Source organism: Capsicum annuum, chromosome 5 (genome assembly GCF_002878395.1).
Source record: "Capsicum annuum cultivar UCD-10X-F1 chromosome 5, UCD10Xv1.1, whole genome shotgun sequence".
Taxonomy (NCBI): Eukaryota; Viridiplantae; Streptophyta; class Magnoliopsida; order Solanales; family Solanaceae; genus Capsicum; species Capsicum annuum.
The window spans coordinates 128,508,487-128,520,097 of NC_061115.1; positions in this window are offsets into that span (position 1 = coordinate 128,508,487).

An 11,611-nucleotide genomic window follows, 5' to 3' on the forward strand; every position below is an offset into this window, starting at 1 on the left:
CAAGCTATTCTTGAATGCCTATGTAAGTTTTACTGAGGGAAAGTTACTAAGGTGGGGTTACATCCTTTATTTCATACTTCTATAGCATTAATAAGTTCCTACTTATCATTCGAGGATGAATCATGATCCCAAGGGGGAGATAATATAACACCCCACATTTTTGGGCTAGAGCTTGAACTGTCTTTTCTATGTATATAGACCCAAACCTGATGATTTATATTTCTATAGAATTGTGTATAACAACTCTTTAGGGTGGGAACAACTTTGGAGATTGATTGAAGTCTTATATATCCCCTAGATCAAAGTTAAGTTGAGCATTTTCCAATCTATTAAATTTTAGTATATGATTTTTGTTAGGTCAACTTCTAACAACTATTAGTCCTAGAATACAATGAGTTATATGGCCAATTATATATCAAATTAAATCCCTTTGAGTCCTCTTTCAAATGGAACTAACCATTCATCAATCCAAGTTCTAAATCAAACATTATAAGTATTTTAGTGAGACATCATCTAGGGTGCAGTGCGTGATTGGGTTCGAGAGGCAATGTTGGTGGATCACGTTTGGGGTTATGCAAAAAAGCTTTTTCTCCGCATTTGGATTCGCGGCGTGAACCTTCTTTTCCTGATGTTAAAATACATTTTCCCACCTCAAATCAAGAGAAAAAAGTCCTTCAATCCCCTATAACTCCCCAATCTGTCATATAACCCTAAGTTTGTTCCTAAACTATTTAAAATCCTCAAACCCTCATTCTTTTCTTCCCAAGAACATCAAGAAGGGATTTATCAATTCTAAAGCTTGTAGATTCCAAACTCAAGGTTATTCTCTGATTTTTATCAGTCAAAAGGTATTTGGGACTATCCTAACTCTCAAGGGAATAAGTTTATTATTTTAACAAGATATAAAGATGAATATGTATTATATGTAACGGGTTTTGGAAACCGTTAATGAGCACTCCTTATGACCCTGATTTACAATGAAATTATGTATTTTCTGTCGAGTTTTTAATGAACATGAGTTATATTTATGTGTATATATGTTGTGAGTATTGAGGACTAATTTGAGAGCATGATTTATAATATTCCCTCTCTCATGATGAAATTTACTTGTCTTAATTCGTTATGGGTTGTTCAAATGCATGATTAAAAGCTTGAGTTATATGCTTTTCTATCAATAGTGAAATTAAATGGTTTTATGATCTAATGAGAGGGTTTTTTCTTGTTTTATACATGGTCCTTGTGTTAAATTAAGGAATTGTATGTGATTAATGAAAGAGATGGCCACCATTTGTTAAAGTTTTGAAAAGAGAGTGCTTTACATAAGTTTACATGTGCTTTCAAAATAAGAACTCTTTTGCGATATGTAAATCTTTTTGGTAGTCAAATAACATATTTTTAAATAAAAAGACTATGGAATAATATTGCATACTATGATATGGTTTATACGGCTTGCAACTCTTGGTATGACGATACCAATTCGAATGAATGCCATGACAGACTCAAACCAAACTAGACTATAGACTTTTCAGACTTCAAACCATGTTTTGAGAAAGTTGCATGTTTTAAATAGCTAAAAATAGGATCTAAGATAGTTAGATGGTTACTCGGAGAAGGAACGAGTTCAGATAACTCATTCCCCAAAACCATATTTTGCTGATGCGGGAGCAATTTTTGTCCGAAAATATGGATTATTACCGTATACTCTCTTCGTGCAGTTGTTTGCTCAGACTAGACACTCCTATCCTTGCAGCAAACTGAGATAGGGGGCTTGGCCATTGAGTCAAGAAAGATCCCATATTGACCTGGAATAATAGACTTGTAGGGTGTTCTATCTAGCTCAAACTTAAAGCAAAGAGTTGAGTCCAGGATTAACAAGAATATTTTGAATCCTTTGAATGATGCACATGTGTTTATATATATATATATTATGCTAAATTGTTTTCACAATACTCTCAATTATTTTACATGAAATATATGTTATTTTTGGTTAGTTTTGCATACCAATACTTTTCAAGTATTGACCCTTATAATATAGGTTTTGAGGTATAGTCCTATAGTCTATCACATCAGTAGAATAATTGGAAATGACTGAGTTGGTAAGCTATCCATCTTTTGGCAGACATTTATCCAAATGTTGACTTTATTCAATTTATGGCCTAGCTGGGGGCCGTTTCCCGTCCAAGACAGTTAGTATTTAGTAGAGGCTTCATAGACGAAACTTGAGTATTGTATTGTCATAACCTTATTGACTTATTTTTATCGTAATATCAACTTGTATTTTATTATATATTTGACACTTTGATTTATGTATGGATTATACTTATGATAGTATACAAAGGGGTCTTCCGGGCCTTCATGGTTCAGGATGCTTGTCGCAGTCAGAGCTTCGGCTCGGGTCATGAGACAAAGTTATCCACAACTTATTTAAGAGACGAACATCATTTGTATGCTTATGGAACATCTTCAATAGATCACCTTTAGGAGCAAGCCTATCAAAGAGAACTTTAAAAGCTAAAGAGAGAAATGTACCACAAACCGCTAAGCCAATCTCCATTTTAAGAATTTTTAGAAGATAAACATTTCTATCTTAAATTACTAAGAACTTCACTTTACTTGTTAAATGCTAAGTTTAATTTGAAAACAAGAATGATCAGTGATTTCTCTTTCTGTTTCTAGTGGTCTTACAAGTCAACGGCTGATAGGGATGACAAAATAATCAAAACTATCCATTTTTTCTCTTATCCATGTGTATGACTTTTCACCAAACAAGAAGAATTGTGTTCTTAACAATGTCAATTGCATAACTGAGGCAAGAAAGGAAGAATATTTAGGGATATGGAAGGAGGAGGGCTCGCGGGGTTGAGAAAGACTTCATCATGTTTTAATTTCATTTCTTGCTTCCTTACTATGATTTTTTCACAAACTTGAATATACCATGAGATATAGTGAAATGATAAGAGTTTGCATTGTAGTTGTTTTTTTATATATGCAAGATATTTCTTTATAAAAAAGATAAAGTTATTAGTATTTAATAAGAGTTTTTAAGTTTAAATCATTGAGATAAAGTTCCTCTTGCTTCGGAGAGATAAAGATCTCATAGTAAATTACTGCCAAACAAATTCAGATTAGTTGAAAAGTCATTTGTACCTATGTTTGACAATAAACCAATAGATACATGACATTTGTTTACAAAAAGACTCTTGAAATTTTACTATGATTAAATAAAAGAAAAATTTGAAAAATTGGGATTAGGTTGTCACCACAAGCTTTATAGGTTAGGTTGGAAAAAATGGATGGTTTTGGGACTAATATCGACCTTTTGGTGTAGGGGAAATAACCTAGAGTTATGGTGTAGAATTAGATAATTAATGGAATCATATTTACTTGATATGGAAAATGTGAAGTGGGCCCCACATCCTCTTTTCTCCAAATGGCCGTGTAGCTACTGACGTAATTAATTTCCCTCTAAGATTGGAGGAAGCTCTAATAATGTACTAAGAATTGTTATGTATTATACCTATTTTATATAGGGATAAAAACCTAGAGCAATCAATATAACAATTAAGAATATTTTTAAAAAACTTATAGTTGAGGTCTGTAATTCATTGTTCTGATTCTTTTAGATGTTAAATTATCTAGAAATAACCTCTTATTTTTTTGATATGTAGATAGGAACTAGAATTTGCTTCCGCATGTACATGGGATACACTATTAGGGACTCTGCATTTTTGGGGGACAATAGGATTCTACAAGTTATCAAGTCACAAGGGTGGATGTTGGAAATAGAGTAACAGGAAAAAGGGAAAAACCAAAATTATTTGATGAAATCCTAGCAATTTCCTTCAAACAAGTGATTATGAGTTTCACAAATATTGTAGGTAAGCAAAATTCCAATAGAAACATCGTGAGAAATCTCCATTCAATGGAAATAATAATCCTTCCTTACATCCACCTTAATGATACACCAAGGCGAGACATTCTTCTGTGGTAACCTTTGTTGATGAGTTCATGAGCAATGATCATATTATAAAGAATGTTCCTTCCTTCAATAAAAGCAATTGTGACTTTCACAATCCACCAACATTTCCATCATCTGCTTTAGCCTTTTAGTGATGATCTTTGAAATCAATTTGCTGCAGAATATATTGCCGTAGGCTATGGGTCTGAAATCCTTCACAAAGGTAGAATTGTTCGCTTTAGGCACAAGAGTAGCATACATAAAATAAGAGTTTTTACTAGTTTTCCATTTTCAAAGTATTGCATAATAGTTGTTGTCACATCTTAGCCCACTAATGTTTAGAATACTTCAAAAAATAAAGAAATATATCTACCCAATCCTAGAGCCTTGTCCATGGTCATGCTCTCATGACTTGCTCTATCTCCTCTTCGGTGAAAGGTATCTTCATAGTCTATTGTTATGCGGAATCTGATAAGATATTAGAGCTCTTTTAGGATATTGTTTATGATAATCTTCCTCTGTATTGTACTCACTGCAAGCGTCAGATCATGAAGAAACTAGTTGTCATATAATCTTGAAAAAGAATATACTCCATGATCAAGAAGACATGTAACGATGTAAGAGAAGAAAAGAAGCGAAGCTTGCTAAAGTGGTTGAGCACCTCTACCATTAACTGGTAGGTTGAGGGTTCGAGTTACATCAGAGCGTCAGTAGGAATCTTATAGATCCTCCAGGTGGGTTGTCACGACCTGAACTAGGTCCTAGCTATGACGAGTATCTCAAGTCTACCGTGGATTGAAGACCACCCCCTTTGACTAGCCAAACAGAATGTAACATACCTAGCAGCGGCTAAATTCCAAAAATATAACAAGATAGGAAAGTAATAAACTGAAAGACATATAAGAATGTCAACATCAATACCTAATCCGCAGTAATATACATAAAGCCTCTACTAATTAGAAAACAATCTAAGTTGAGACATGACCCTGACCTTGATAATGACAATTACAATGATAATGTTAATGTGAAATCTTTAATTCTATTTTATTAAAGGGAAATGATTGAATAATCAAGTCTTCTGGTGAATGAAAGCTCACCACTTCACTGCAAAGAACTGACGAATTGAATTGATTCACCTAACACTAAACAGGAAAAGTAGGATTGGTTTTGGACTATGTATCGCATGGGGATACAACGTCTAGACATGGATAATGGGTTGAGCACTAATATGTAACTCAGGGACAAGGATAAAGTAATGAAAATTCAAAATCTAATTCAACTCAATGTATATGTTTACATACATTTGTGTATACATATATACTTATATGAAATGTTGGGAGAGGGAACAAGGCATAACATGCACTTTATATCTTTAGCTTAGATTGTGTAGATTAACTATCATATAACAGTACCCACGGGCTAGAGAATAATCTTATATATGCATAGAGGACTCAAACCTCCCAATCATATACTAAAGGTAACTTAAGCACCCGATCATGTAATGTAATATGGGGTACTTGAACCCCCTAATCATATAGTAAGGTGTACTCGAGCCACCCGATCACAAGCAAGGGGACTCGAACCATAGACCATTTAGACCCCAACATTGGTAAATGTGGTTTCCAGTATTGGTCCCTTGGGACCACCACTTTCATGGACAAGCTACACAAACCTCTTTAATCCCCATTAAAACATTTATCGCACATTTATATTCATTGAACAATAATACACATCTAGGCATACACTGTTGGTATCATCATGCCAACTACACTTGCAATGTAACATCATTATGCCATTACAATTTCTATTATCTTAGGGAAAACAACTCCCTTTGTTCATTAATACAAGGTGGGGGTACACTAACTCTCTTTGTTTATTAAGTTAAACCATCATGTTTTAATAACCTTTTTATATCATGCAATTTTTCTGAAAGTAGTTCAATGTAATTATACTCATAATTGAAACCACTTTTGCAATATTGGGTTGGGGGATATTACCAATTCAATCATTTATAGTCACAAAATTTGGGGAAATCACAATCCCTTACTTATTCACCATGCCCATGCACCTCATAAGTCTTAGAAACATTAATTCCAAAACCCTTAGTCCATATCTAAACCCATGTTTAAATCCATATAAACAATAATGTAAGTTCATGCTTTAATGTAACACCCTGAATCTGGTACCCAGAATGCTACACAGTGATCATAATCCTAAAGGACCACAAGCTAACCCATGACTGATATTTATAATTGAACCCTGAATAATAATGGTAATATCATAAATACAGAAACATGAACTGAAAGGCCATAAGTTTCAATACTGATACATAACTAAAAATATGGTATAAAAATACCAAAACAACTGAAATAACTATCTAAACATGCTGTAGTATTAAATCCTCTAAAACTTAACTTTTTGAATAAAGAGTTGATAGGACAATCCCCCAACTAACCCCATCTTCTAAAATAAACTAAGTACTGAAAGAATGAAATAATCAAATAATAACATCCTCAATTTATGAGGACTCACTGCTGACTCTGACTGCTGAAATTGGAATGCTATTGATACTCTGGAGCGTGTGCTTCTGAACCTATGGTAAGAAAACACCATAGTGAAAATACTTCAATACGATTGAATATACTAGTACACAAGTGAGTTAGACTAAATACAAAGGTTCATATGCATGAATAATACTAACTAACTGAATAAGATGAATGTGAGAATACATGCATAAATACGTAACTGTATCTGATATTATGATAACACTAACTCGTGAATTTTGATAACATGGATTTACTAATATTTGGGTACTAATACTGGGATACTGAAAGACTAAGTTTATTAAGTACTAAGGAACTGATGTCATATTACTGATAAAGGAATGATTGTTTTTGACAGTTTTAATTATGAAGAACTGGTCTGATTAACTGTATCTGACAGTCCTGAAATCTGAATACTGATAAATTGAATTTTGTATAATTAATATACTATTAATTGGGTGACTGTGTCAGATAGTTCTAATTCTGATGGAACTAGCTGAGTTTCTTACTAAGCTGAGCGACTGTATCTGACAATCCTGAAATAGTAGAACTGAACTGAGTTCTATTACTGAGATTGGACCTGAAACTGAGACAGTAGGAGGTAATCATCTAACCAACATGCCCCAAAACTAAACTGGTAAGGTCCAACCTATAACCACAGATGGAAAGGTGTCAGTACCATGCCATGGGTAAAGATAAGCTGTGAGTAAACCCTCTCTAATAGGGAGCTCTTTTGTCAAACCCTTCTAGTAGGAAAAACTCAAATGAGGTGTCTAATCCCTAAACTCATAGGGTACATCTCAACCTATGCTGTCTACGCAGATTTGGTACGCAAGGATTGCTTCTAAGGATCACACCCCCTACTGGCTAATAGGTGAGTCCCCATCTTTGGGTTCACTCAGTGTTGAATCCTACTCCCAACTGAAGAGACACTGAACTAATTTAAAATGAACTGAACTATTACTGATAATATCTTTTAGCTGATTTGAATATATTTCATTAAATTCCATTGAATGATGGAATACTACTGAGATCGGATAACTGACTGAGATTACCTACTTTTTCTGAGTCATGTAACTGACTGAATTCTAATGATCATGGCTTGAATGTGAGTATCATGAAAACTGACACTGGATCTAGGTACACAACTAAATTGTCGGGTACAAGTACCCCCAGGGATCAATAGCATGAAACTGACAAGACTAGACACTTCGTGAACACATAACCAATATCAACAATTCATATTACAATAAGTTGGGGATTTCGTAAAACACATGGTTGTCATAATGTTGTACATAGATGGAATTGCATATAGACATGTCATACTTTCATCAAACTAATCTCATGAATATTCCATCAAATACTCATAATACACATAATATCATGGAAGTCAGTTTTGGTCATAAAGGTAAAGCATGCATTTAATATTTGAGTCATAATTGATCTATAATATCCAATTTCTATCCTCCTAGTCATTTTGTCAAACACCCTACATGCAAAACTTAGGGAATAGGTGAAATAATCAAATTACACATCATAAACAACTCAATTCATGGATTTCATCTTGCATGCTAACGTACTTTCATGAAAACACATAAAGATTCTAACTTGGGAATCATACAACAAAATAAACATGGTTACAAACAACCCACAACATAAATATCATGTTTTATAATTTGAAAGAGGGTTCATGGACTTCATGGATAAAAGGAATCCATAAATCAACACTTGACATACCTTAGTTCCTGATTTTAAAAAGATTGACGGATAGATTCTTGAATTTGAGTATTGAATTTGAATCGTTAATTGAAAACCCTAACTTGTTCTTGAGAGAAACTCTATATTTTGGGTGAAATATGGCAGAATCACGTGTTATTGGGTTTATCTAAGGATGGGAAATTGACCCTTTTTCCCTTAAAAATATGGACATTTAATGACTAAAAATTGGGTGCCGACGCTACAAGCGACATGGTGCATTGATGGCTACGGCGCGATACTCGACGCGTCATGCCATGATCACATCGTGCCTCAAAATTTTTAGCTTTGGAAGCCTGCACAAATGTTGACCAATGCGATTCGCAATGCAGCGCGCCATGATCGCGTTGATCCATTATTTTGGGACTCCAAACATGATTTAAATGTATTTAAAAAAATCCAAAACTTGTTTGGGAACACCTACTGACCTTCCTGATCATGAACTAATAAAAATACGGACCATTAAAGGAAGTTAAGGTGGCGAAATGAGATTGTAAACTTTCGAAGGCCAATAATAGGCTAAGTCTGGGAACATAGCTAGAATTTTCTAAGTCTAAGACCCTTTGACAAGCTTAAAGGACTGAATTAAGCTTTAGGATTTTATGGGGTCTTACATTTAAGTAACTCAAATTTAGGGGTAGATTCACATGCCTGAAATATCAAGAGTTACGAAGACAATTTTTCCCTTGGAAGCACTAATTGATCAACTTCTAGGAAATCCTTAGTATCTTGAACTTTGAGAATTAAGAGTGTTTTAGAAGTTATTATGATTTGTTTTGGAGTTATAATAAAACCCTAAAGGGATTTTAAGTCATGGGTCATGATTTAGCGAAAAGGGGAAATGTCTAAGTGTCCTTAATTAAAAGCTAATAAATTGTATCTAGTGACTATGAGTCACTATACGACTTGTAAGGACACGTTACGGCTCATCACCATAAGTCGTAGTCAAGACAATAGTTGAAGGACCCTTCTCTCGTGACCCTATGATTCATACCATACTACTAGCTCATCAGATGCTCCTACGACTTATAAGGTCCAAGTCATAGTCAAGACAAAAACACTTTGAGTACACATTGGTTTGATTGTGGATAGGACTGTATGAATCATTTTGAGTCTTTACGACTTGTAACAACCAATCATAGTCAAGGTAGTAACATCTAGCTAGTAGAATGGTCTGCCTATGATTGGGTCCTTAAGAATCAAAATGACACGTTACAACTCATAGAGAGAGTCATAGTTTGGCCAGTGAGTTTAAAAACTTAGAAATTTTCAGGGACCAAAAATTCAGGGTGTTTCATTGTCCCTCCTTAAGATCATTCATCCCCAAATGATGAGACAAGGCTGTTATTATCACGATATGACTCCGAACTTAAAAAGACTTAACTTTAATAAAGGTAGACACAAAGATACCAAGGAAATCCGAATTCCCTTAAGAAAGTCAAAAAATAAAGATGCTAAGATTAACATATACCTTAAGCACGATTATCTGGAATGGGGAACAAGAATGGGTATTTGGACTTTATTTCCTTATCAGCTTCCCAATTAGCTTCTTCAAACTTTTGGTTCCTCCATAGAACCTTCACCGAAGCCACATCCTTAGTCTGCAACCGATGGACTATCCAATCTAAAATCTCAAATGAGACCTCCTTATACGCTAAGAAGTTTAAAACACCAAATCTTTCCCACAAAACCACTAAGGAAGGATCACCCATTAACTTCTTCAACATCGAAACATGAAAAATCGGGTGAACAAAACATCAAAAAGGAGGAAACTCTAACTCATAAGACACATTACCCACTCTCTTCAAAATCAAATAAAGACCCATATAATGGGGACTGAGCTTCCCTTTCTTTCCAAACCACATCACTTTCCAAACCACGTCACTTTAGGAATACATAATCTACCTTGGTACCTTAGGATACTGTCACCACCAATCTCAAAAGCCATAACTTTCTATTGACCAATATCATCCTTGATCCATGCAAAAATAGGATCCAAAACCTATTTTTCTTTCACCTCCATACCAAGAGACAAACTTACCACCTCTTGCATAATCATACCTCCATCTTCAGAGTCCAAGAGATGAACCATAATATTTTCCAAATGATGGATATCCTTTACCAAACCTTGCTTTTCCTTATCAACATAAATTAAGCTCCTCATGGGCAACCTGCTAAGAGTATCAACAACCCTGTTAGCTTTAGTTGGTTGATAGTGGAAATTTATATCATAATCCTTGAATAACTCAAGCCATCTCCTTTGCGTGAGATTCAACTCCTTCTGGGTGAACACATACTAGAAGCTCTTATAATTAGAATAAATGTCATCATGAACTCATATACAAGTAGTGGCACCAAATATTCAAAGTAAAGACCACGACCAATAATTCTAAGTCACACATTAGGTAATTCTTCTCATGCACCTTCAACTGCTTAGAAACATATGCAACCACCTTGCCATGCTGCATCAAGACACAACCCAGTCCCACACGACATGTATCAAAATAAATGACAAAGCCATCAGTACCCTCGGGTAGAGTCAAAACTAGAGTTGAAGTCAACTTATCCTTCAACTTCTTGAAACCACCCTCACAAGAATTAGACCATTGGAATTTCACCTTTTTCTGAGTCAACCTAGTCGAAGAGAAACTTTTCATAAAACTCCTACAATATCTAGCTAAACCCAAGAAGCTCCGACTGTCGGTTGGAGTCATGGATCTATGCCACATCTTAATCGCCTAAACTTTTTGTGGATCTACCATGATCTCCTCACTAGAAAAAAACATGACCTAGATATGTCAAAACATTCAACCAGAACTCACATTAGAGAATTTAGCATATAACCACTGATCTTTAAGGGTTTGTAACACTATACAGAGGTGATCGACATAATCTACTTCACTCTTCGATTATACAAGAATATCATCGATGAACACAATGATGAACAAGTCCAAAAACTGATGGAATACCAAATTTAAAAGATCTATATATGCTACCAGTGCATTAGTCAAATTGAATGACATCACCAAAAACTAATATTTGACCATACTAGGTTTGAAAAACAGTTTTAGGGATATCCACCTCCCTAATTTCAATTGATAATAACCTGACCGAAGGTCAATCTTAGAAAAGTACTTAGCACTCTAAATATGATCAAATAGGTCATCAATTCTAGGAAGAGAATACTTACTCTTCACTGTCACCTTATTTAACTGGCGGTAATCTATACACATTCTAAGGGACCCATCCTTCTTACGCATAAAGAGTACAGGAACACTCTATGGGGAAACACTAGGACAAATAAATCCCTTATCAAGAATGTCTTTCAACTTCTCCTTAAGTTCTTTAAATTAGC